Source organism: Pseudophryne corroboree, chromosome 3, assembly GCF_028390025.1.
Source record: "Pseudophryne corroboree isolate aPseCor3 chromosome 3, aPseCor3.hap2, whole genome shotgun sequence".
NCBI lineage: Eukaryota > Metazoa > Chordata > Amphibia > Anura > Myobatrachidae > Pseudophryne > Pseudophryne corroboree.
Window position 1 is genome coordinate 422,159,347 of NC_086446.1, and position 22,977 is coordinate 422,182,323.

At 46.0% G+C, this 22,977-nt stretch overlaps 1 long non-coding RNA gene across 2 annotated transcripts in view; it reads left to right on the top strand.

The window, feature by feature from the left end:
- The first annotated feature begins 854 nt into the window (after nt 1-854).
- LOC135055805 (uncharacterized) overlaps nt 855-22,977 on the top strand; it is an 84,652-nt gene continuing 62,529 nt past the window's right edge. For both annotated transcript variants that reach the window (XR_010243815.1, XR_010243816.1), the window contains exons 1-2: nt 855-928; nt 2,391-2,472. This is a non-coding gene — a long non-coding RNA (uncharacterized LOC135055805). The remainder of the gene's footprint in view (nt 929-2,390; nt 2,473-22,977) is intronic.

Consider the following 22,977-nt stretch of genomic DNA (forward strand, 5'->3'; position numbering starts at 1 on the left):
TCTTACCTATGTCACTTACTTGTGTCAGTAATTTAACAAGTGAATTGACAACTCCAGACATAGGGCTAAATAATGGCAGTAATAGGCTACAAAGTGGCCACAACAATCTTCCCAGCATAGCAAAATATTACAGGCAAAGGCAATAGTTTGAGTCCTGTGAATAAACACACACATGGGAATAGTGACACCAGCAAGAGGGACAGGGGAACAGAATGGCTAAAAAGTACATTGATCACTGCAGAGAATGAAACACCACAAATACAGTTTTACTCCATGCCTCATTTCCTCACAATGGCAATTCTATTGTTGGATGCAGAAAATGCCTTTGATCTCTTATCTTTTATGTTTTGGCCCTTGAGGACCTATGAATTTTGCGGAAGCTTCCTGTCTGCATTACAAGCCCTGTATTGTGACCCCACTGCCTTCATTTCTACCAGTAGGCTCTCATCATCTGTGATTGGTTTGGGAAATTGTACCAGGCAAGGGTGCCCTCTCTCACTCCTACTTTACGCATTGAACCTCTTGCAACCCAAATCAGGATGAGCCCTGATATTAAAGGCATCTTGGTTCGAGAAACTCAGTACAACCTTTTATTGTTTGCAGACGACGTACTACTTTCACTATCTACCCCTTTGATTTTGCTCCCTAATTTCCAGTTTGAACTTTCATTTGATGGAAGGCATAATATTAACAGTACTAAATTAGAGTCATTCCATCTTCCTCCCGCTACTTTAAAGCTCATGGAGCTTAGTTTTGACTACATTTGGCGTCCTATGTACATTAAATACTAAGGGATCCATATCACAAAGATGTATGACCAGTTGTATAAAGCTAACTTTGTTCCTCTATTACACAGTTTTACAGCAGATCTGACTAGATGGGCTTCCCTTTGCATATCATGGACTGGTAGGATCAACTCAATGAAAATGTATGTTCTGCCTAGGTTGCTTTATTTGTTCCTAACAATTCCCATAGTAGTCCTGGCCTCTATTTTCTGTACTGTACAATCTCTGTGTGGCGCATTTATATGGTCATTTAAAAACCCAGACTCCATAGAACGTGTTTAGCCAAGTCAGTGGTTAATGGTGGATTGGACCTTCCCATCTTTGAGCTGTATTTTCATGCCACACACTTGAGCACATCTTTAGCCTGGCATACACCTGGGGGTTGTAAGAAATGGGTGTTCCTGGAAACGGGTCTGGTTGGTCACCAGCTGGTTAGTTTTCTACCATGACACCCCCCTCATGTGAGACTGGCCTCGGTTCATGAAGCTCCATGTGTCCAATCTGTCCTGAGGGTGTGGGATAGTATAAACAAGAAATTGTATTTGGCACCTTATCCATTCCCCTGACCCCTTTTTGGCATCACCCCCATTTCCCAGTGGGATGTATGACCTCCTTTGTGTATCCCTTGGCCACAGTGGCGATAACTAGATTTTTACACATATCTGGGGACTTTGCTCCCCAAAATTACACAGCGCTTTCTGAGAAATATAGTATGCAGACCATGTTTAGTTTTGCCTATATGCAGTTTTCCCGTTTTGTACATTCCTTAAGTAAATCTAGTAAACTCGGGAAACCCAACCTGTTTGAGTGCCTAAGTATTTACGACCCAGGGTGCAGAGGTGCTATTTCCATTTTATACTCTCTTTTGGCTAATTCTCCTATCAGGTTCAGAGAATCTTTTGAAGAGGCCAGGGAACAGGATCTGGGGAATAGCCTCGCAGAAGAGGATTGGTTAAAAATTTAGACACTGGGGTTTCAAAACATCTATTACAGGTTGAGTATCCCATATCCAAAATGCTTGGGACCAGAAGTATTCTAGATATCAGATTTTTCCGTATTTTGGAATAATTGCATACCACAATGTGATAGCATGGCGATGGGACCCAAGTCTAAGCACAGGATGCATTTATGTTTAATATACACCTTATACACACAGGCTGAAGGTAATTCTAGCCAATAGTTTTAATAACTTTGTGCATTAAACAAAGTTTGTGTACATACACACAATTCATTTATGTTTCATATACACCTTATACACGCAGCCTGAAGGTCATTTAATACAATATTTTTAATAATTTTTTGTATTAAACAAAGTTTGTGTATATTGAGCCATCAGAAAACTCACTATCTCAGTCTCACTCAAAAAATTCTGTATTTCGTAATATTCAGTTTTTCGGAATATTTGGATATGAGATACTCAACCTGTAATACCAACTTCAAGGAAAAGGGCTACAAAAATGTAACCAAGATGGTATATGGGGGCTAATTCAGTATAGATTGCTTGTGCGATCCCCTGCGCAATTTTTCAAATATCAGTATTTGCCCTGCACAGAAAAAATATTAATGTATTTTCTCTCCTTGCATGGCAAACATGTTTTTTCCCAGACACAAAGCTACTTGCTTTTCTTACACATCTGAACCAGGATCATTGTCAAGACAAGGCTTGTCACAGCAAGATGAAAGAGAGGTAGTGTTGAATAGACATTAAAACAGTTTTACTGAAAGATAAATAAGGTTACAGATATAAATCTAGGATGGGTGTCCCCAGTTAATGCCCCCAAAGCTTTCAGTTGCTGCTCAGTTCCACACCCATATAGCTCTGCATTTACAGTATTACTGTTGTACATGATCTATAAATGAAGCTAGTTTTTCCCTCTGGCATGGCTTATGGCTATATGATTCATCTTTAAAATATATACTGTACAAAGAGCATCTCTATTAACAAAACCTTAATTGTTGGAATCTGTTCACATTAAAATTATTTTATATTTTATTTCTGGGGACATCACACACTGTCACTTTGTATTTAATCCTTGTTTCAGTTGGTATTCCTGCCATCAGGGTTGGGCTGGCCCACAGCAGGGAACATCCCTGGTGGGCCCCACTGATGGTGGGCCCCTCCTCCCCCCTTATAATCAGATTCTAGACTGTGCACAATAATACATTGTTATACTATTAGAGTGTTAGTTACTTAAACCCCTTTCACACCGCCAATGCCGGATCCCACCCGGGAATTGGAAACGGGTCCTTCCTGGTTGGGATCCGGCATTTTGCCTAACAGCAGGCATATTGTCCCGGCAATTTGCCGAGTTGGCGGGGAGTGGGGGCAGGGGGGCGGAGGCAGAGCTGGGATATGAGCTCATCTCCGCACCGCCTCTCCCTATTGTAGTGAACGGGTCCCCGGTCGTATCGACCCGGGAGCCCGTTCACGCTGCCACTGACCTGGTATTCAACCCAGGAATAACACTGCTTTATTCCCGCGACCCCGGAATTTGACCATGGCCCTTTCACATGGTACACCAACCCATGTCGACCTGGCAATATGCTGGGTTGATACCAGGTTATTTGTGTGGTGTGAAAGGGGTATTAGTGGAGAAGGACCATGGACTTGGGGCTAGCCTGGGTCCCTACTGCTGCATTCCTCGGTTGTCCATTTGTGCAACAGTCTGCCGTTGCCTGTATTCCAGTTGCATTTCCATCTGACCATAACCTACTGTATGTGTAGAGTAACAGTAATATTCTTCACCTGTGCATTCATACTGAATTGTAATGATCGTTATATTTAACTTATAATGTAGTGCTCAACAATCAGTGTTATGTGAATATATTGTTTCCATCAATGTTTACTATTATACAATCGTGTATGAGATGGAGAAGTATTTCATGTACCATTATTGGGGTTATAAAAAGAGCCCTAAACTCCCTTGGCTCAATGACAACATACCTTCCTTTTTTTAGAAAACTGTTTATGTATTTTTTTGCTAGTGTTCAATGACTTTGTGTAAGGTTATGTACACATTAGAACAATGGGATACGATAAGATATTGTATACAATTTCCCTTGCTCTCCCAAATGTGATATCCTATGTACACACAGGAGCGGTTCTAGGCACGGACAAGCAGGGCGGGCGCCTGGGGCGCTGTAGCCCGTGGGCTCGGCCGCAGTCACCCCGCAGGCGCCCGCTGCCCACCCGCACCCCGCTGCAGCAGGCGCTGTGGGCTGTGTGGGCACCCGCTGCAGCCGGCGCCACTGTCAGATGCTAGAGGTCATAATTGACCTCTAGTGTCTGCGGCGCTGCTATGGGAGAGACGTCATGATGGCACCAGACTGCCTGCTTCGTGGGACTTAGGGGGGGGGGGGAACGGCCCAACCTCCCTAGGGTTAATGGTCCCGTTCCCCGCTGAGAGGGCACGGAGCTCTTGAGGGTCCTATTCGCAAGTCCCACCACGGCGAGTGTACAGACCCGCAGCACACCGCCACCCCTAACAGAGCCTGAAGACTGAAGAGTGGTGAGTAGGGGGCCTGCTTCCCGGTTAGCGGGTTGCCGACTGTAATGGCGGCATAAGGGTAGGAGCACAGCGCTGCATGCACCCTGCGCTCCAGGCTTCAGATGCATGGTGTGACCGCTGTGAGGGGCGGCTGGAGCCACTACTATTACCCACAAACCTGCATACCTTACAGGGGTTTTAAACCCACTGTAGACTTTATTCTGCACCTCAGCCAGTATAAAACCCAGGAAGACCGTGCGCCATTACGGGGGCGGGGCCTTCACTATGAGCGGATCCAGTAGCTTACCAGCACCATTTTCCCATCTGCAGCTTACACAGGCAGCCTGACAGGGAAACGCAGCTCCTCCACAAGGACTCCAGAGCACCTCAGCGGTACCAGGAGATCATAGCAAGAGGGGGGGAGCAATATTTTGGTGTACTAAGCCCTATTAGGATACTTAGTTTGTGACCCAGCTAAGTTCATATTTTAGCTATAGGGGCACTGTGTGGCTGGCGCCAATATACTCTGCGTCACCCTAGAAGGGCTCTGTGTGGGTTAACTGTGCTTTTAACCTATTCCTCACTGTGTGTGCGTGCGTGCATGCGTGCGTGTGTGTTTTTACATTTATCATGTCAAAGGGGTGTGTATCATGCACAGCAGAGTGCTTTTCTCAATCTGGGGGATCTCTACAGTGTACTCAGGATAGTACACATTCTCAGGCTAGTGGATCAGAACCTGTATGGTTAGATTCATTAAAAGGGATGATTTCAAATATTTCAAATAAATTATCCCAAAATGAAAAGGAGAAGCAATATTTAAGGCAATCTGTAGACAGAGGCGTAGCGTGGAGACATGACACCCAGAGTAGGGTCATGTCACGGCGCCCCCACCCACCACCACCACACACATACATACATACATACATACATTCATACGTAGAGTCACACACATTTAGGCACAGACATACATAAACACACAAATACAGTATACACAGATATACACACACAAATGTACACACACAGATATACAGACATACACATATACACACAGACATACATAAACATACACATATACTCACACATACTGTATACAAAGATATATATATATACACAAACACACACATACATGTATACACATTAGCACACAGACATATACACACACATTTACACACACAGATATATACACATAAACACACAGTAATTCTCACCAAGAGGCCAGCAGCAGACAAGCTCCTCGTTCCAGCCTGGAAGGGCGGAGCTTCTATGTGATTGACAGGCTAGACCTCCGTGGGTAGAAGGAAAGGACTGAGGAAAGGGAAGGGGTGGCCACCACACTGCCTGCATGTTCCAGATCACTGAATGCAGATCCCTGACAGCCAGTAAAGTTCTTCTGACAAGCCTCCAAACCTCCCCTCTTCCCTAACAACACACCACACGGCACTGCACTGCACTGGACTCTCTGCACTGTGCAATCAGTGATCTGCAACATGCAGGCAGTGTGGTGGCCACCCCTTTCCTCTCTTCTAGTCATTTCCTCCTACCCCTGCCCGAGATCCCGGCTCTCAGCTGTGCAGTGGAGCACTGGGCATAATATGCATAAAAATGGTGATGTGTTCCTCTGAGTCCAGTGGAACACATCACCATTTTTATGCATATTATCAGGGCCGGTGCTAGGGTGTTCGGCGCCCCCCTGCAAACTATAAATTTGCGCCCTCCCATATTCCTTTGGCGCGCGCCGGGAAAAGGGGTGTGGTCTCACAAGTAAGGGGCATAGCCACACAATAGTACCCCCATTCAAAATTACGCCACAATGTAGCACAATCTTATTCATCTTATACGTAATGCCCCACCCTTAGTAGTAGCGTCCTTATATGTAATGCCCCCCAGTAGTAGTAGCGTCCTTATACATAGTGCACCCCCAGTAGTAGTAGCATCCTTATGCATAATGCCCCCCAGTAGTATTAGCATCCTTATGCATAATGCCCCCCAGTAGTAGTAGCATCCTTATGCATAATGCCCCCCAGTAGTAGTAGCATCCTTATGCATAATGCCCCCCCAGTAGGAGTAGCATCCTTATGCATAATGCCCCCCCAGTAGGAGTAGCTTCCTTATGCATAATGCCCCCCCCCCCCCCCCAGTAGTAGTAGCATCCTTATACATAATGCCCCCCAGTAGTAGTAGCATCCAGGGACGTGCAGTCAGGGGAGGCGGTGCCTCCCCTGTCATTACTGATTAAAATAATATAAAGAAGATACTTATGACACATATTCTGTGTCATAAGTATTTGCTTTATATTATCCTAATCGTCCCAGTCCATTGTAAAGTGTTTGGGAGGCACCGATCGTGGTGCCTCCCTGTCAGATAGGGAAAGGTATGGGGAGCGGGGGGCGGGTGCGGGCGGGGCCTAGCAATGGGCATTAAAAGCCCATTGAAAATACATGGGAAAGCGGCACCATTAGTGGTGCCGCTTTCACACAGGGACGTGCTTTCATCCTATGAAAGCACGTCCCCTGTCAGTCAGGCCACAGTGATTCGCCAGCGGATCCGTCACTGGATCCGCTGTCAATCACTGTTGTGGGTGCGGCGGAGGTGCGGGCGTCGGTGCGGGGATGCGGGCGGCGGGGGTGCGGCGGTGCGGGCGGCGGGGGTGCGGGCGGGGTGGTTGCGGCGGTGCGGGCGGCGTGAGTGCGGGCGGCGGTGCAGAGTTTGAGCAGCGGAGCGGTAACCCATTTCAAAAATGGCGCCTCAGCGTCATTTTTTAAATTGAAGATGGCCGCCGCGAGCCAATCACGGCTCGCCGTGTCATCGCTCCGCCCCCTCTGGCTGACTTATATAAGTCAGCGCGAGGGAGCGGCTGTCAGTCCGACGGCGGAGGAGGAGCGGAGAAGAACTCCTTAAGGTTGAAGACGCCGGAAGTCCTGGATGGGCGGCGGCTATGCAAAAGAGCTTAGCAGCCGCCGCCCACCAGGTGAAGACGCTGGAAGCCCTGGGGAAGGCCATGCAAAAGAGCTTTAAGGCCGCTGCCTCCCAGGTGAAGACTTCAGAGAAAGACGCTGGAAGCCCTGGGGAGGTGGCGCCCCCCCAGGTGAAGACGCCTGAAGCCCTGGGGAAGCGGCGGCCATGCAATAGAGCTTAAAGGCCGCCGCCCTCAGGTGAAAACCCTGTGCAATAAAACTTATTTTTTAAGACTGTGTGGTGTTTTTATTTTAATATTTTCTTTACAGGTGGGCAACAGGTGCCAGCAGGCCATTTATGTCCGGGCATGCTGGCACTTGTGGTTCTCCAAGTGCCAGCATGCTGGGGCAGGCTTGCTGAGACCTGTAGGCCACCTGTAAAGACCAATATTACTATTCTTTACAGGCGGACTACAGGTGCCAGCGGGCCCATTATGTCCGGGCATGCTGGCACTTGTGGTTCTCCAAGTGCCAGCATGCTGGGGCAGGCTTGCTGGGATCTGTAGGCCACCTGTAAGAACAAATTTAACAATGAACCCCGCACCCACCGCCACCAGGGGTGCGGGGCATAGCACTGGGCTATCAGCCCAGTGCTGGTTATTGCTCGGGAGGGGGACCCCATGTTTATTTTTTGTGGTCCCCACTTCCGAGGAATTCCAGCCCTGGGCTGACTAGCTTGGGGGGGTAGATTAATGCTATGGCAGGGGGACCCCATACCGAGTGTCTCCCCTGCTATGGCATTACCCCCCCCCCCCTGGCTGGTTCTGCCTGGTGCTGGTTTTATGAATAAAAGGGGGGGGGGGGGGGGCTACGCTTTTTTTTCTTCTTCTTCCCCTCTATGGGGGGGGGGGGGGGGGGATGTTAGCTGCTTGTGCCTCCCCAGCCACTGACCTCACCGCACGCCACTGGTAGCATCCTTATACATAATGCCCCCCCAGTAGTAGTAGCGTCCTTATACGTAGTGCACCCCCCAGTAGTAGAAGCGTCCTAATACGTAATTCCCCCTAGTAGTAGTAGCGTCCTTATACGTAATGCCCCCTCCAGTTGTAGTAGCGTCCTTATACGTAATGCACCCCCAGTAGTAGTAGCATCCTTATGCGTAATGCCCCCCCAGTAGTAGTAGCATCCTTATACATAATGCCCTCCCAGTAGTAGTAGCGTCCTTATACGTAGTGCACCCCCAGTAGTAGAAGCGTCCTTATGCGTAATGCCCCCCCAGTAGTAGTAGCATCCTTATACATAATGCCCTCCCAGTAGTAGTAGCGTCCTTATACGTAATGCACCCCCAGTAGTAGTAGCATCCTTATGCGTAATGCCCCCCCAGTAGTAGTAGCATCCTTATACATAATGCCCTCCCAGTAGTAGTAGCGTCCTTATACGTAGTGCACCCCCAGTAGTAGAAGCGTCCTTATACGTAATTCCCCCTAGAAGTACAAGAGTCCTTATACGTAATGCCCCCTCCAGTTTGACAATGCTAAATTCCTTTGTCGTATAAACAACCCTTTATGAAGCTAAGAACACTGTACGCTGTTTACTTAAGAAGTACCGTAATGGTACGCTATCTGCGTAGCGATCGCTCAGCCGTAGGCGAGACGCTCAAGCGTCACGTTCGCTCACGGCCCAGTGATCACAGGACACGTTATTGGTTATGTCTAGGGGAATGATTCGCTGTAGCGTAGCATACGCTCGAGACCACGAGGAGGTCACCAGCGATGCAGACGCTTACAACACTATACCTTTATGTTAAAACCTTATACCAATGAAATACACTGAATACCTTAATGTGAGTACAGGGTGTAAGTGCAACCTTGTGTAACCTGACTACCTACAAAGCTGCTTGAGCGTCACCGACGCTCAAGTGAACACTTAACACTATAGAAAATACACAGATACTGGTTTAGGTTCCAAGGCCTATTAACTGTATTATATCTAATATACTTGTAAAAAGGGGATAACAGTACAATTGATACACTACAATATAACAGAGACTTCCTAACCACAGAACTAAACCATAAATACAAAAAGACAATACTACTCTGACCTAAATGCAATACAATACAATACTATCTAATACAATACAATACTAGCCTAGTCTAGGGGAGATATGAGAGAACAGAACAGAGAGAGAGAGAGAGAGAGAGAGAGAGAGATGAGATGAGAGAAATTGGCTCACAGAAAGACAATGATAACGGAGAGAAACTTACGCACAAAGGGTATGATCGCCTGCGCCTCGATATCCAGCTCCCGGCTATCAGCAGATAACCGTTGATGAGAGAGTGAGAGCTGGATGTGGTCGGTCTGCCTATTTATGCCCCACACACAATGCAATCTCCTGGTCCTACAATCCCATTGTCCATTGGCCGAAGGAATTCGGCCCTGTATCATAACAAAAGGTCATAGGGTGATTCATACAGGTGGGCTGTGACGATTTCCAACAGCTCAGGTGGGTGGGAAACTGGGTTTCCCGCCGCATACCTGAGTATGTGTAAATAATAGAAATGGACATAAACTTCTTATGTCCATAACTATTCGCACGAGCGATTAATACGCTCCAAACCAACACCGGAATATTGCTAATTAAATACTCTTCCGATGGGTACCAAACACTGCTGTATGATTCCTGTTAGACCCTTTGTACGATATAAAGAGGGATTCCTCAGCTCTGGGACATTGTATTTTAACCAAACTTTCAGAATCTATCAAAGGGACCATGATCTATAAACTACATTAATTGTGAACATTTGTAAACGAATGAGTCGCACGCTACGACTACATAAACTCTACCGTAAATACGCATACCGCGCCTGCGAGTGCACGTTATTGCGGGTATGCGCATCCACGGGAGAGCGCACGCGCAGCGCGGACCAGTGTGCGGTGCAAATATGGCAACGTGCATTGAGACATTTTTCTGACTTTGACAGTCCACCCTTTGGCAGTCAATAATAACTGCCACAAAACATTTAAGGAGAAAAATGTAAGTCAGGGGTTAATTGATTTCCATGGTTGGGTAGGGGAGGAGAGAGGAGAAGGTGTGAAGAGGGTATGACCTAGTGAGATAGCAGAAGCATGTGTGTATGAATCCATGTTTGGGGGGTCATGTATCATCGTGCCGTACGTGTTGTAAATCAAGCTTCGAGGTATTGCGAAGTATACATTTGAATTCCTTCTTATCCTGTGGTACAGGTCTGTGGATGGGCTGTCAAACTCTACCGAGCTCATTTCGGATTTTGAACAAAATGGGGAGCACATTTTAGTTGATGATACATGAATGGGGGAGGTATGTGGTTGCTGATATCTGTGCCTGTATTCCCTATCGTCTATGTGTGTCGTTACCTGAGGGTTGTAGAGATGAAGATAAAGAACACTTACGAAAAAATGCAATGATATTCTATGTCAGGGAAATGTACATCTGTCGTCGAAGTTGTTTTCGGTATCTGTTGAGAGTCGTCTTCTTTGCGCTGTATTGCTCCTTAGGCATGAGCAAATAGCTTTGTCTGAGCCATCAGATTTACAAAAATGTTGGGCTAGCGTGAGTTTAAAGATACTAGGGAAACTGGGGATCCATGGCAAAGTTCATCAAGTGTCCATATTTAAAGTTGTCAAGTCTTCTTCTTCGGTGCTTGTCTGTTGTCTGTATACATCTCGTCTCGTCAGCTTCCTCGTCCAAGGGGGTCTTTGTATCTTGGAGAAAAGCAGAAAAACAGGTGAAAGAAACGGACCGTATAATCGCATTTTCATCACATTCTGGTTTCTATCATTGGGTCATAAATCAAATCCAGGTTAATTACAGTTTCCTCACTCCTCAAGCTCATCACTTTTGTACTTTGTTTGCACCTCATTAAAGCCTGCCCGCATCTAAATATCAATCCAATCGATATAACGACACCCAAGATACATAGTAGAAACTTTCCAACATCTATTATGACTCCTTGAGCCCAGTCTCCTAAACCGGAGAACCAATTTCGCGGGTTCAACCATGACACCCAACCAGTCAGCTCATTACCTACAGCAGCAAGGGTGAGATTGTGTTTTCGACGAAATTCCCACTTCAATTGGAGAATATCGTCCATCTTTTGGTCTATGACCTCTACCGGATCCTCGGTGCTATTTGTGATATACGTGCAACACTTTATGCCGTACTGTGTTGCCAATGTAACACAATATCCGCCTGTTACTGCTGTAAGATAATTAAGAACCATCCTATGCTGAACTAGTTCTGTTTTGTAAGCTTGAAGTTCTCTTCCAGTGTATCTAAACGTGTCATCATACATTTCAGTGATATTATCTAACAAATTGGCGAGTGCGGAAATGTATCTATAATTCATCACTCCCCGAGCGGTACGAGTGAAATCTAACGCTACCAGAACCTGAATCCCGGTGGATTCATGGATAAGATCAGAGGCCGGATGCTCTAACCTTTCTGACAGTTGTCTTTTAACTCGGTGCTCGTAATGAGTGTGAGTATAAGGAGCTTGGGCACCACGGTGTATGTCCTTCATTTTGTCATGTGTAACAGTCATCACTTCAGGCAATACTTTTCCAATATAACACAATCCTTCAGAGTTTGGGGCAAGCCATTTGTACGCCTTTCTCCCGCATATGAAATATGCATCATCGGGGAGAACATAAGGGACGGAGAAGGACATGACCATGTTACAAACCTTCCAGGTGAAATCTCCTGACCCTAATTCTTCCATCTGCCTAATGCACGTATCGGTTTGTACGATATGTGCACAGTATCCTGGTGATACCTCTCCAACTCTAGTAATCCTATTTCCTAAGGTATATCGATACCGGAAAGATTTTCCTCTACTGGCTATGTGGCGTACGAGCTCTGTATCTGTAGGCATTCTATCTGCTCTGTGTGAAAAGGTCATGGTAAGGTTGCTCCATGACACTTCCCAATTTCCCGGCTTACGGGGATTGGAGATATTAAAACATATGAGGGACCTATCCACATGGTATTGGTGGAGCTTCAAACTAGGAGGGCTGGAGATGTTAAACCTCCGGTCTACCGGTCTCCCACCACTTAGCTCAAGTACCTCCCCTAACGTTAAAGGAAATGGTACTAGCCCTGATTTGCTGTGACCCTGAGGCACTTGAGAGCATACCCAACAATCTGTTTGGTTTAACACGTTACCCACTAAGGAGTGATAGTCACTCAATGGATGCCGGTCTATATGGATATTAAAACTAGATTGGCATTTCTTTATGCATCCATCTTCAACCAGATTATCACAGAGCCTACAGATACAATTTTCTTCAGCTAACAATCCATCACAATTTCTTCTATCGGATCGTTTTCTGATACTCGCCTTTGCTTGTTGGTTTGGTTGATCTTGGAAAACTACGCCTCCATCATCATAATCGGAACCCATTCCAGAACCTCTTTCGACCTCTATGGTACTCTCGCCGGAACAGACTGCTCTGGTCAACATCATGGTTAACATCATGGTTAACATCAAAATCCGGATCACAGTCTCTTGGGGCAAGTCCATCTTTGAGGAGGAAATAGAGAAGAATGAGGAGGGGGAAAAAAGAAATTTTAAGGGAGAGGGGCTGGGAAGTGGAGAAAAACAATAAAAGGGAGAAGGGAGTCGACAACTGCTTTCGGTCTTCAAGGCTCAGGTGCCGCCTCAATCCTCCTGGAACAGACACTCCAGTGATACAACCTCTACCGTCTGTTCCTTATCGCGGGACTTCTCTGGATCAGCAACCTTTTTGCAGTGGGATGAATGGACCCAAGTCTCTCTCTCAGCAACCTTCAATGCTGTGGTGCTAGTCAATAAGACCTGGTATGGTCCTTCCCATCTATCAATAAGACAACCTGAGCGTAGAAAATTTCGTATCATTACATAATCCCCAGGTTCAATGTCATGACAATTACTATCTGGTAAATCAGGAATCACCAACTTCAGATTATCATTTTGATTCCTCAACTGTTTACTCATGTTAATCAAGTACTTTACAGTTACTTCATTGTTACATTTCAAATCATCCTGAGGGTTAATCATGACATGCGGTTGTCGACCAAACAAGATTTCAAAAGGAGACAGATTAAGAGGGGACCTGGGAGTGGTTCTGATGCTATACAAAACAATGGGTAAAGCTTCTGGCCACGTCAATCCTGTCTCTGCCATTACTTTACTCAATTTATTTTTAATAGTGCTGTTCACTCTTTCGACCTTCGCACTCGCCTGTGGACGGTACGGAGTGTGCAGCTTGCTATCAATACCCATCAATTTACACATTCCTTGAAAGACATCACCTGTAAAATGGGTACCCCTATCACTTTCAATGATTCTAGGGATACCATATCTACATACAAATTCCTGCACAATTTTCTTAGCTGTAAACATAGCGGTATTTGTAGCTGCTGGAAAAGCCTCGACCCAATTCGAGAAAACATCTATACAGACAAGTACATATTTCAAATTTCGACATGGGGGTAATTGAATGAAGTCAATTTGTATTACCTGGAAAGGGCCGCCGGCAGGTGGGATATGGGATGGTTCTGTAGGTATTGCTTTTCCAATATTCTTTCTCAGACAGGTAAGGCATGACATTGCTCTTTTACTCGCATGAGAGGAGAATCCTGGGGCGCACCAGTATGCTCTTACCAATTTGCACATCCCCTCCTTGCCTAGATGAGTCAGCCCGTGAGCTGCTTCAGCCAGACATGGAAGGTATGCCCTGGGGGCCACTGGTTTACCATGTCCATCCGTCCAGAGCCCTGAGGACTCCTGGCCATATCCCTTTGCCTTCCAGACTGCTCTTTCCTGTGTGGAACACAGATTCTGCATCTCACACAACTTCTGTGTGTTGATGGTATTAAATACCATCAACTGTGTGGTGTCTGTCCGTGTGGGGGTAGCAGCTGCAAGCTTTGCGGCTTCGTCTGCTCGGCTGTTACCAAGGGATACTGGGTCTTGGCTATATGTATGTGCTTTACATTTGATAACAGCCACTCTGTCGGGTTCCTGTATCGCTGTTAGAAGCCTTTTTATGTGAGCTGCATGCGCTATCGGTGTACCAGCTGCCGTCATGAAATTTCTGAGCCGCCATAGGGCTCCGAAATCATGGACTACCCCGAACGCGTATCTGGAATCGGTGTAGATATTGGCTGACTTACCCTTAGCCAATTCACATGCTCTGGTTAGGGCGACCAGTTCAGCAACCTGGGCTGAGTGAGGTGGGCCTAGCGGTTCCGCTTCTATGATGTCTTGGTCATCTACGACTGCGTATCCAGTACACAAGTCTCCCGAGTCTGACTGTCTGTGACAACTACCATCCGTGTAGAACGTGAGTTCTGCATCTTCCAGTGGATTGTCACTGATGTCAGGCCTTGCGGTAAAATTTTGGGTCAAATATTCCATACAATCATGTGTATCTTCCTTTGCATTAAATCCTCCTTCCCCATCACTCTCACCTTCCACCCTTTGTGTCTGACCAGGCACACCTGGGAGAAATGTTGCAGGATTTAATGCGCTGCATCTCCTTATGGTGATGTTTACGGGGGCCATTAATGCCAATTCCCATCTTGTAAACCTTGCTGATGAGACGTGTCTGGTTTGGGCAGAATTCAATAAGGCAGATACCGCATGCGGTGTATGGATTGTGAGGTTGTGGCCTAGCACGACATCTTCGCTTTTTGTCACTAGCAATGCTATTGCCGCAACGCTACGCAAGCATGTGGGGAGGGATCGCGCTACCGTATCTAGCTGGGCGCTGTAGTATGCAATTGGCCTGCTGGCATCACCGTGTTTTTGTGTTAGTACACCTGCTGCGCACCCAGCACTTTCTGTTCCGTATAGTTCAAAGGGTTTCCCATAGTCTGGCATACCTAGTGCTGGTGCCTGCGTTAGGCACTGTTTGAGTCTCTCAAATGCTGTTTCAGATTCGTCTGTATGCGAAATCCGATCAGGTTTGTTTGAAGAGACCATTTCCTGCAAAGGTAGCGCCAATATGGAAAACCCTGGGATCCAATTACGGCAATACCCACACATTCCTAAAAACGTCCTGATCTGTTGCTGGGTTTGTGGCAGTGTCATGTCTCTAATGGCTTGGATTCTATCAGCGGTCAGGTGTCTCAGTCCTTGTGTTAGACAGTGTCCCAAATATTTTACCTTAGCTTGGCATAATTGCAACTTGTCTTTGGAAACCTTGTGACCTGTGTCTGAAAGATGAAACAGGAGCTGTTTCGTATCCTTCAGAGATGCTTCCAGTGAATCTGAACACAGTAATAAATCGTCCACATACTGTATCAATACTGATCCACTGTCTGGTTGGAAAGACTGTAAACAATCATGCAAAGCCTGAGAAAATATACTTGGACTATCTATGAAACCTTGGGGTAACCGAGTCCACGTGTATTGGACTCCTCTGTATGTGAATGCAAACAAATATTGGCTGTCAGGGTGCAGAGGTACCGAAAAGAAAGCGGAGCAGAGGTCAATAACAGTGAAAAATTTGGCAGTGGGAGGAATTTGCATTAGGATGACAGCTGGATTAGGCACTACGGGGAACTGACTCTCAACTATTTTGTTAATCCCCCTTAGATCCTGCACTAGCCTGTAACCCCTCCCCCCACTCTTTTTAACAGGGAAGATGGGACTATTTGCGGTGCTGGACGTTCTTACTAGAATGCCCTGTTGTAGCAAGCGCTCTATTACGGGAGAAACTCCTAACTCCACCTCTGGCTTCAGAGGATACTGTGGGATTTTTGGAGCTATCCTACCATCTTTTACTTGTACAACTACTGGAGCTACGTTTGCCATTAATCCAGTGTCCTGTCCATCTTTTGTCCAAAGTGACTCTGGTATCTGAGATATCATCTCTTCTACTTGGGATGGATTCCTATTTGTCATAATGGAATGTGACATTAATTTTGATGGGGAGTCTAACATGTCTCGTACTTCCTGAGCGTGATTCTCAGGAATGTCCAAGAATACACCTTCAGGGGTACAATAAATGACGCAACCCATTTTACATAGTAAGTCTCTCCCCAGGAGATTAGTTGGTGCCGATGCAGCCAGCAAAAAGGAATGCTTGGTATGCAAAGGCCCTATTGTAATCTCGGCTGGTTTGCTAACAGGGTAGTGCTGGACTACTCCTGTTACTCCCATGGCTGGAATTGTCCTACCAGTGGTTCTCATGCCCACTGTCGAATTTATCACTGACTTGGCCGCCCCTGTGTCTACAAGAAAGTTTAAAGTTTTACCAGCTACATTGATTGCAATTTCTGGTTCGCTTCCAAGACTAGCAATCAACTTAACTGGCTGCAGATTACAGGTATGGCCACACCCCTATTGGGTATGCTGACCTCCCTGAATCCCGCTGGCAGCAACTACTTGTGAGGGAGTTAGCTGGGAACTACCAGAGGCATGCCAGTCTCTGTTTGGGGGATATCTTTTTGTTTCCCCTGTATGTGGCTCAAAACTCCGCCTCTGTGGACCCTGCTCCCAATGTCGTGTGTTGTGTTGTTGTCTAGGGGGTTGAAAAGATCTTTGTACATTCTTTGTTCTACATTCTCGTGCAAAGTGTCCCGGTCTGTTACAAGAAAAACATGTTATTACACTTGCCTTACCCACAGGATTCGGTGGTACATACGCAGGCTGCCTTGTGGTCAGCGCCTGTATACTTACGGACATCAACTTATCACTTTGCGATTCCCTGTGCCTAGTGATGTTTCTGTCGTGATCAATAGCAGCCTCTCTCAAGCCGGACACTGACAGACCTCGCCAGCACGGTTGCGTGGTCTGAACCCTAGTCTTTAATGTTTCCTTTAAACCATCCATCAGTACAGATACTGCTACTTCTCGATGGTTTGGGTTGGTCTTAATGTCTTCTATACCAGTGTACTTTGCCATTTCTAATAGTGCCCGGTGAAAATATTCTGTTGCCGTTTCGGACTCCTTTTGCTTAATGGAAAATATTTTATTCCATTTAACAACGGCTGGGAAATACTCTTTTAGCTGTAAATTTATCCTTTTTACATTATCCTTGTTGTACACGTCTGTAAGCGGTACATCTTTATCCAATGCACAATCAGCTAAAAACTGAGTTGCATCAACATTGGAAGGTAAACAAGCTCTTAGCAGTATCTGCCAATCCTTGTTGTTGGGTTCTACAGTGTTACCTAGATCCCTGATGTATTTTTGGCTAGCAACTAAATCCTTCCTGGGGTCAGGAAATTCGGACACTATTGTTCTTAATTCCATTCTGGAAAATGGAGTGTACATGGCAATGTTCCTTATGGGAGTGGCTCCAGACACATCTGTTTTTCCATTGGGAACTGCTATTACCCTTACAGGAGCAATTCTAACAGCCTCTTCCTGTGTAGATTCTACAGCTTGTTGTGGTACAATTGTTTCAGTGTAGTGCATGGTGCCGTACTTACCCGTTGACACGACCTCACCTATCCCTCCGCTAGGGGCTTTCACTAATCTCGTGGGTGTCGCTGTGCCTACTGTGGTCTCTGCTATGGTGGCTGCAAGAGAGAGAGCTGAAATTGTTGCTGAATCGTCTTCTTGATCACACTCCTGAGGAAGGTTCAAAACAGGGTACATCTTGCACGGGTTAATACTTGCATGAGTTATTTGGTTAACATCATTAACATTTACAGGGTTACTAAGAGTTTGTGTTTTACAACCCAGTGCGTTTCTCTCCGCAATCAACCTCTCTCCTGCAATGTATGGTGGAGGAGGAGCTGTGGCAATCAACTTCCTGACTGCCCCAGATCCTGCCGCCAGAGCCAAACCTCTCTGTATCTCACCTTCCTGGTGCCATAACTGTAAACAATCATGATGTTGAATTCGTCTCTTTGTTGATTTTACGAGACATATCCTCCTCCTTAAATTTTGTAACACTTCTGGACTAAAGCTACCTATTCTTGGGAATTTGTCCCTGTCTTGTACAGTCATTCTCTCCCATTCATCACATAAAGATTCGGTGTGAATTCCATATTTTTCACACATTACATATCGTGCCGACCCAACTGGTCGGTTCACAGAATCAACCTGAACCAGGGTTGATCGCCCCCTACCTGAACAAATGGCCCCCATAATCTGCAGGCGTTGCTTATTCCTCCTTGAATATCAAGGCTTTCAGCGAACCCTTACAAACAAACCAAGATGTCCTTGGGCAGGCCGGCGGTGGTGGTTTATCAAGTACCCCACTTACTTCTCGCCCACGTTGGCCTGTGCTGCAATCACTGTAGCCAGAGCTGCTGTACCCAACCTAGGGCCCCTGTGAACCTTTAGTTTACTGGAACATATGAGGGTTACCCGCAGGACACTTACTCTTTCCAGTAAAGTTGGGGTTGTTAGATAGTTCCTGAGTGACCAGCGAACTTCCCTTCCAAAAATAAAAAAATTACACAAATCACGTCAGAATGTACAGATAGCGTTTGTGACCACTTTACTCTAATGGTATTAGGTCAGATTACTAACTACTGCACACAATAACGTGCGGTCCAATCGTTCAGTATACGAGCACTACTTGTCATGTACTGAAAGATCAATGGAATCTATGTTTCCGGCTGCGATTCCTTCAGCCAGAGCTTGTATGGCCTATATGGGTTCTGCACCAACACCCCAGGCGTTGTGCCACTGGACTTTTATAGCGGACCTTTTACCTTACGACCTCCTGGTCTTGTTACCTTATGACCTCCTGGTCTTGTTACCTTATGACCTCCTGGTCTTGTTACCTTATGGTCCGCTATACTCTAATGCTCAAATATTATTTAACCAGGGATGCCTCCCTGGCCACCGTATATGTCACTTACACGTATGTCCCTTGACGAGTACCCGGCTTTCCTTTTGGTTCCACCTTAAAGTTATATAAACTTTTGTATACAAAACACACTCACTCAACACAAGCACACTTTTGTTTCTATATCTATTTCTGCGCAGAAATTGTCTTTAGGCCAAGAGTGTTACCAATTAGGAGCAGGATCTGTTAAACTAAATTTCCGATTTTCTAAAAATAGATTTGCGTTATTTACCGCGTCGCGTTATCTACCGCTGTGCGTTAATTATCGCCTTGCGCTAATTATCGCTTTGCGCTAATTCAACTTTTTCGTGACTTGAGCTACGTGAGCGTAACCGGACGCTACGTTGCGTAATGAACGCTGCGTGCGTCTGCCTTTTGGATTGCGTACGCTAGTCTTTGTTAGCGACACGTGTACGCAATGCAAAGGATCCACCGTAACACAATATATTTATTTATCAATGTAGGTGATCCCTGATCATCTACCGCAATCCACACTGACTGCCTTGTATCTTCAGACAAACCGTGTGTTGTTCTATACTTTAACTATTACCTCTACTATTAAATAACAGCAAATCTCCTTTTAGCACTTTCTATCAACTATAAAATTGGCAAACAGGAATAGTGATATACGAAAAATGAAATACACAAGTGAAAAGAAATGCAGGTATGTATGCGTACGCAAGACAAAAGAAAAATAAACAGTTTTAAAAAGACACAAGCGTTTTGTTCTTACTTCCGGTTACCGGGTTCCTTCAGCACTCTTTATCTAAGCGAAGCAGACGCTTATCCCGTCAGCACTGTGAGACAACCTCCCACCCTTTGCTGGAGGGATAATGTCTGCTGATCTACCTAGTGCAGATATGAGAAGGATAGGACGAGCCCGCAATTGACAATGCTAAATTCCTTTGTCGTATAAACAACCCTTTATGAAGCTAAGAACACTGTACGCTGTTTACTTAAGAAGTACCGTAATGGTACGCTATCTGCGTAGCGATCGCTCAGCCGTAGGCGAGACGCTCAAGCGTCACGTTCGCTCACGGCCCAGTGATCACAGGACACGTTATTGGTTATGTCTAGGGGAATGATTCGCTGTAGCGTAGCATACGCTCGAGACCACGAGGAGGTCACCAGCGATGCAGACGCTTACAACACTATACCTTTATGTTAAAACCTTATACCAATGAAATACACTGAATACCTTAATGTGAGTACAGGGTGTAAGTGCAACCTTGTGTAACCTGACTACCTACAAAGCTGCTTGAGCGTCACCGACGCTCAAGTGAACACTTAACACTATAGAAAATACACAGATACTGGTTTAGGTTCCAAGGCCTATTAACTGTATTATATCTAATATACTTGTAAAAAGGGGATAACAGTACAATTGATACACTACAATATAACAGAGACTTCCTAACCACAGAACTAAACCATAAATACAAAAAGACAATACTACTCTGACCTAAATGCAATACAATACAATACTATCTAATACAATACAATACTAGCCTAGTCTAGGGGAGATATGAGAGAACAGAACAGAGAGAGAGAGAGAGAGAGAGAGAGAGATGAGATGAGAGAAATTGGCTCACAGAAAGACAATGATAACGGAGAGAAACTTACGCACAAAGGGTATGATCGCCTGCGCCTTGATATCCAGCTCCCGGCTATCAGCAGATAACCGTTGATGAGAGAGTGAGAGCTGGATGTGGTCGGTCTGCCTATTTATGCCCCACACACAATGCAATCTCCTGGTCCTACAATCCCATTGTCCATTGGCCGAAGGAATTCGGCCCTGTATCATAACAAAAGGTCATAGGGTGATTCATACAGGTGGGCTGTGACGATTTCCAACAGCTCAGGTGGGTGGGAAACTGGGTTTCCCGCCGCATACCTGAGTATGTGTAAATAATAGAAATGGACATAAACTTCTTATGTCCATAACTATTCGCACGAGCGATTAATACGCTCCAAACCAACACCGGAATATTGCTAATTAAATACTCTTCCGATGGGTACCAAACACTGCTGTATGATTCCTGTTAGACCCTTTGTACGATATAAAGAGGGATTCCTCAGCTCTGGGACATTGTATTTTAACCAAACTTTCAGAATCTATCAAAGGGACCATGATCTATAAACTACATTAATTGTGAACATTTGTAACGAATGAGTCGCACGCTACGACTACATAAACTCTACCGTAAATACGCATACCGCGCCTGCGAGTGCACGTTATTGCGGGTATGCGCATCCACGGGAGAGCGCACGCACGCGCAGCGCGGACCAGTGTGCGGTGCAAATATGGCAACGTGCATTGAGACATTTTTCTGACTTTGACAAGTTGTAGTAGCGTCCTTATACGTAGTGCACCCCCAGTAGTAGAAGCGTACATATGCATAATTCCGCCCTAGTAGAAGCGTACATATGCATAATTCCGCCCTAGTAGTAGTAGCGTCCTTATACGTAATGCCCCCCCCAGTTGTAGTAGCGTCCTTATACGTAGTGCACTCCCAGTAGTAGAAGCGTCCTTTTACGTAATTCCCCCTAGTAGTAGTAGCGTCCTTATACGTAATGCCCCCCCCAGTAGTAGTAGCGTCCTTATACGTAGTGCACCCCCAGTAGTAGAAGCGTCCTTATACGTAATTCCCCCTAGTAGTAGTAGCGTCCTTATACGTAATGCCCCCTCCAGTTGTAGTAGCGTCCTTATACGTAGTGCACCCCCAGTAGTAGAAGCGTACATATGCATAATTCCGCCCTAGTAGTAGTAGCGTCCTTATACCTAATGCCCCCCCAGTTGTAGTAGCGTCCTTATACGTAGTGCACCCCCAGTAGTAGAAGCGTCCTTATACGTAATTCCCCCTAGTAGTAGTAGCGTCCTTATACGTAATGCCCCCTCCAGTCGTAGTAGCGTCCTTATACGTAGTGCACCCCCAGTAGTAGAAGCGTCCATATGCATAATTCCGCCCTAGTAGTAGTAGCGTCCTTATACGTAATGCCCACCCCAGTTGTAGTAGCGTCCTTATACGTAATGCGCTCCCATTAGTAGTAGCATCCTTATACATAATGCCCCCCCCCAGTAGTAGCATCCTTATACGTAATGCCCCCCAGTAGTAGTATTGTTATACGTAATGCCCCCCCAGTAATGGTAGCATCCTATACATAATGCCCCCAAGTAGTAGTATTGTCCTTATACGTAATGACCCCCCAGTAGTAGCGTCGTTACACGCAATGGCCCCCATTAGTAGCGTCGTTACACGTAATGCCACCCCTGTAGTAGTAGCGTCCTTAAAGCACACTTAAACGCACACAGACATACCACACACACACACAATACACACACATTTCCCTCTCACACTTCACTTACCTAAGCCAGTATCCCTACACTACAGCAGCCTGGTCCGTGTAGCTCCGCCCCCTTCTGTCCCGTTTAGCCCCGCCCCTTCTGTCTGCTTAACCCCGCCCCCTTCTGTACCGTACACAGCGCTGTCCTGTCACACAGGGGAGGGAGGAGGATTTTCATGCTGCAGGCGCGGCAGCCAGTGCCTCTCATACAGTGACAGGCACAGCAGCAGCAGCAGCAGCAGGGGGGACAGGACGGCGCAGCAGGGAAGGAATGCAGAGCAGGGGGAGCGCCTCTCCGTCCCAGCGCCTCCCTGCACTGCATCCCTTCGCTGAGCGGGTAGCGCCGGGCCTGCATATTATGCCCAGTGCTCTATACGCTGAAAGTTGATCATCATCCACAACAGTTCAGCATAGATATTTGTTCATTTACCATCGGTTATACTAAGACCATTGTTTAGATATAATCCATCACGCCACAATATGAAGCCATATTGCGTTGCGATCTAATACACCAGATATAACTTGGTTGTATATACCTACCTAAACTGGTACAATTAGAGATGTAGATGGTTTATCAAGTTATTCCCACCTCATTGTCTGAGCATCCGATTTCTGTACCCCTTAAGAAGTCCC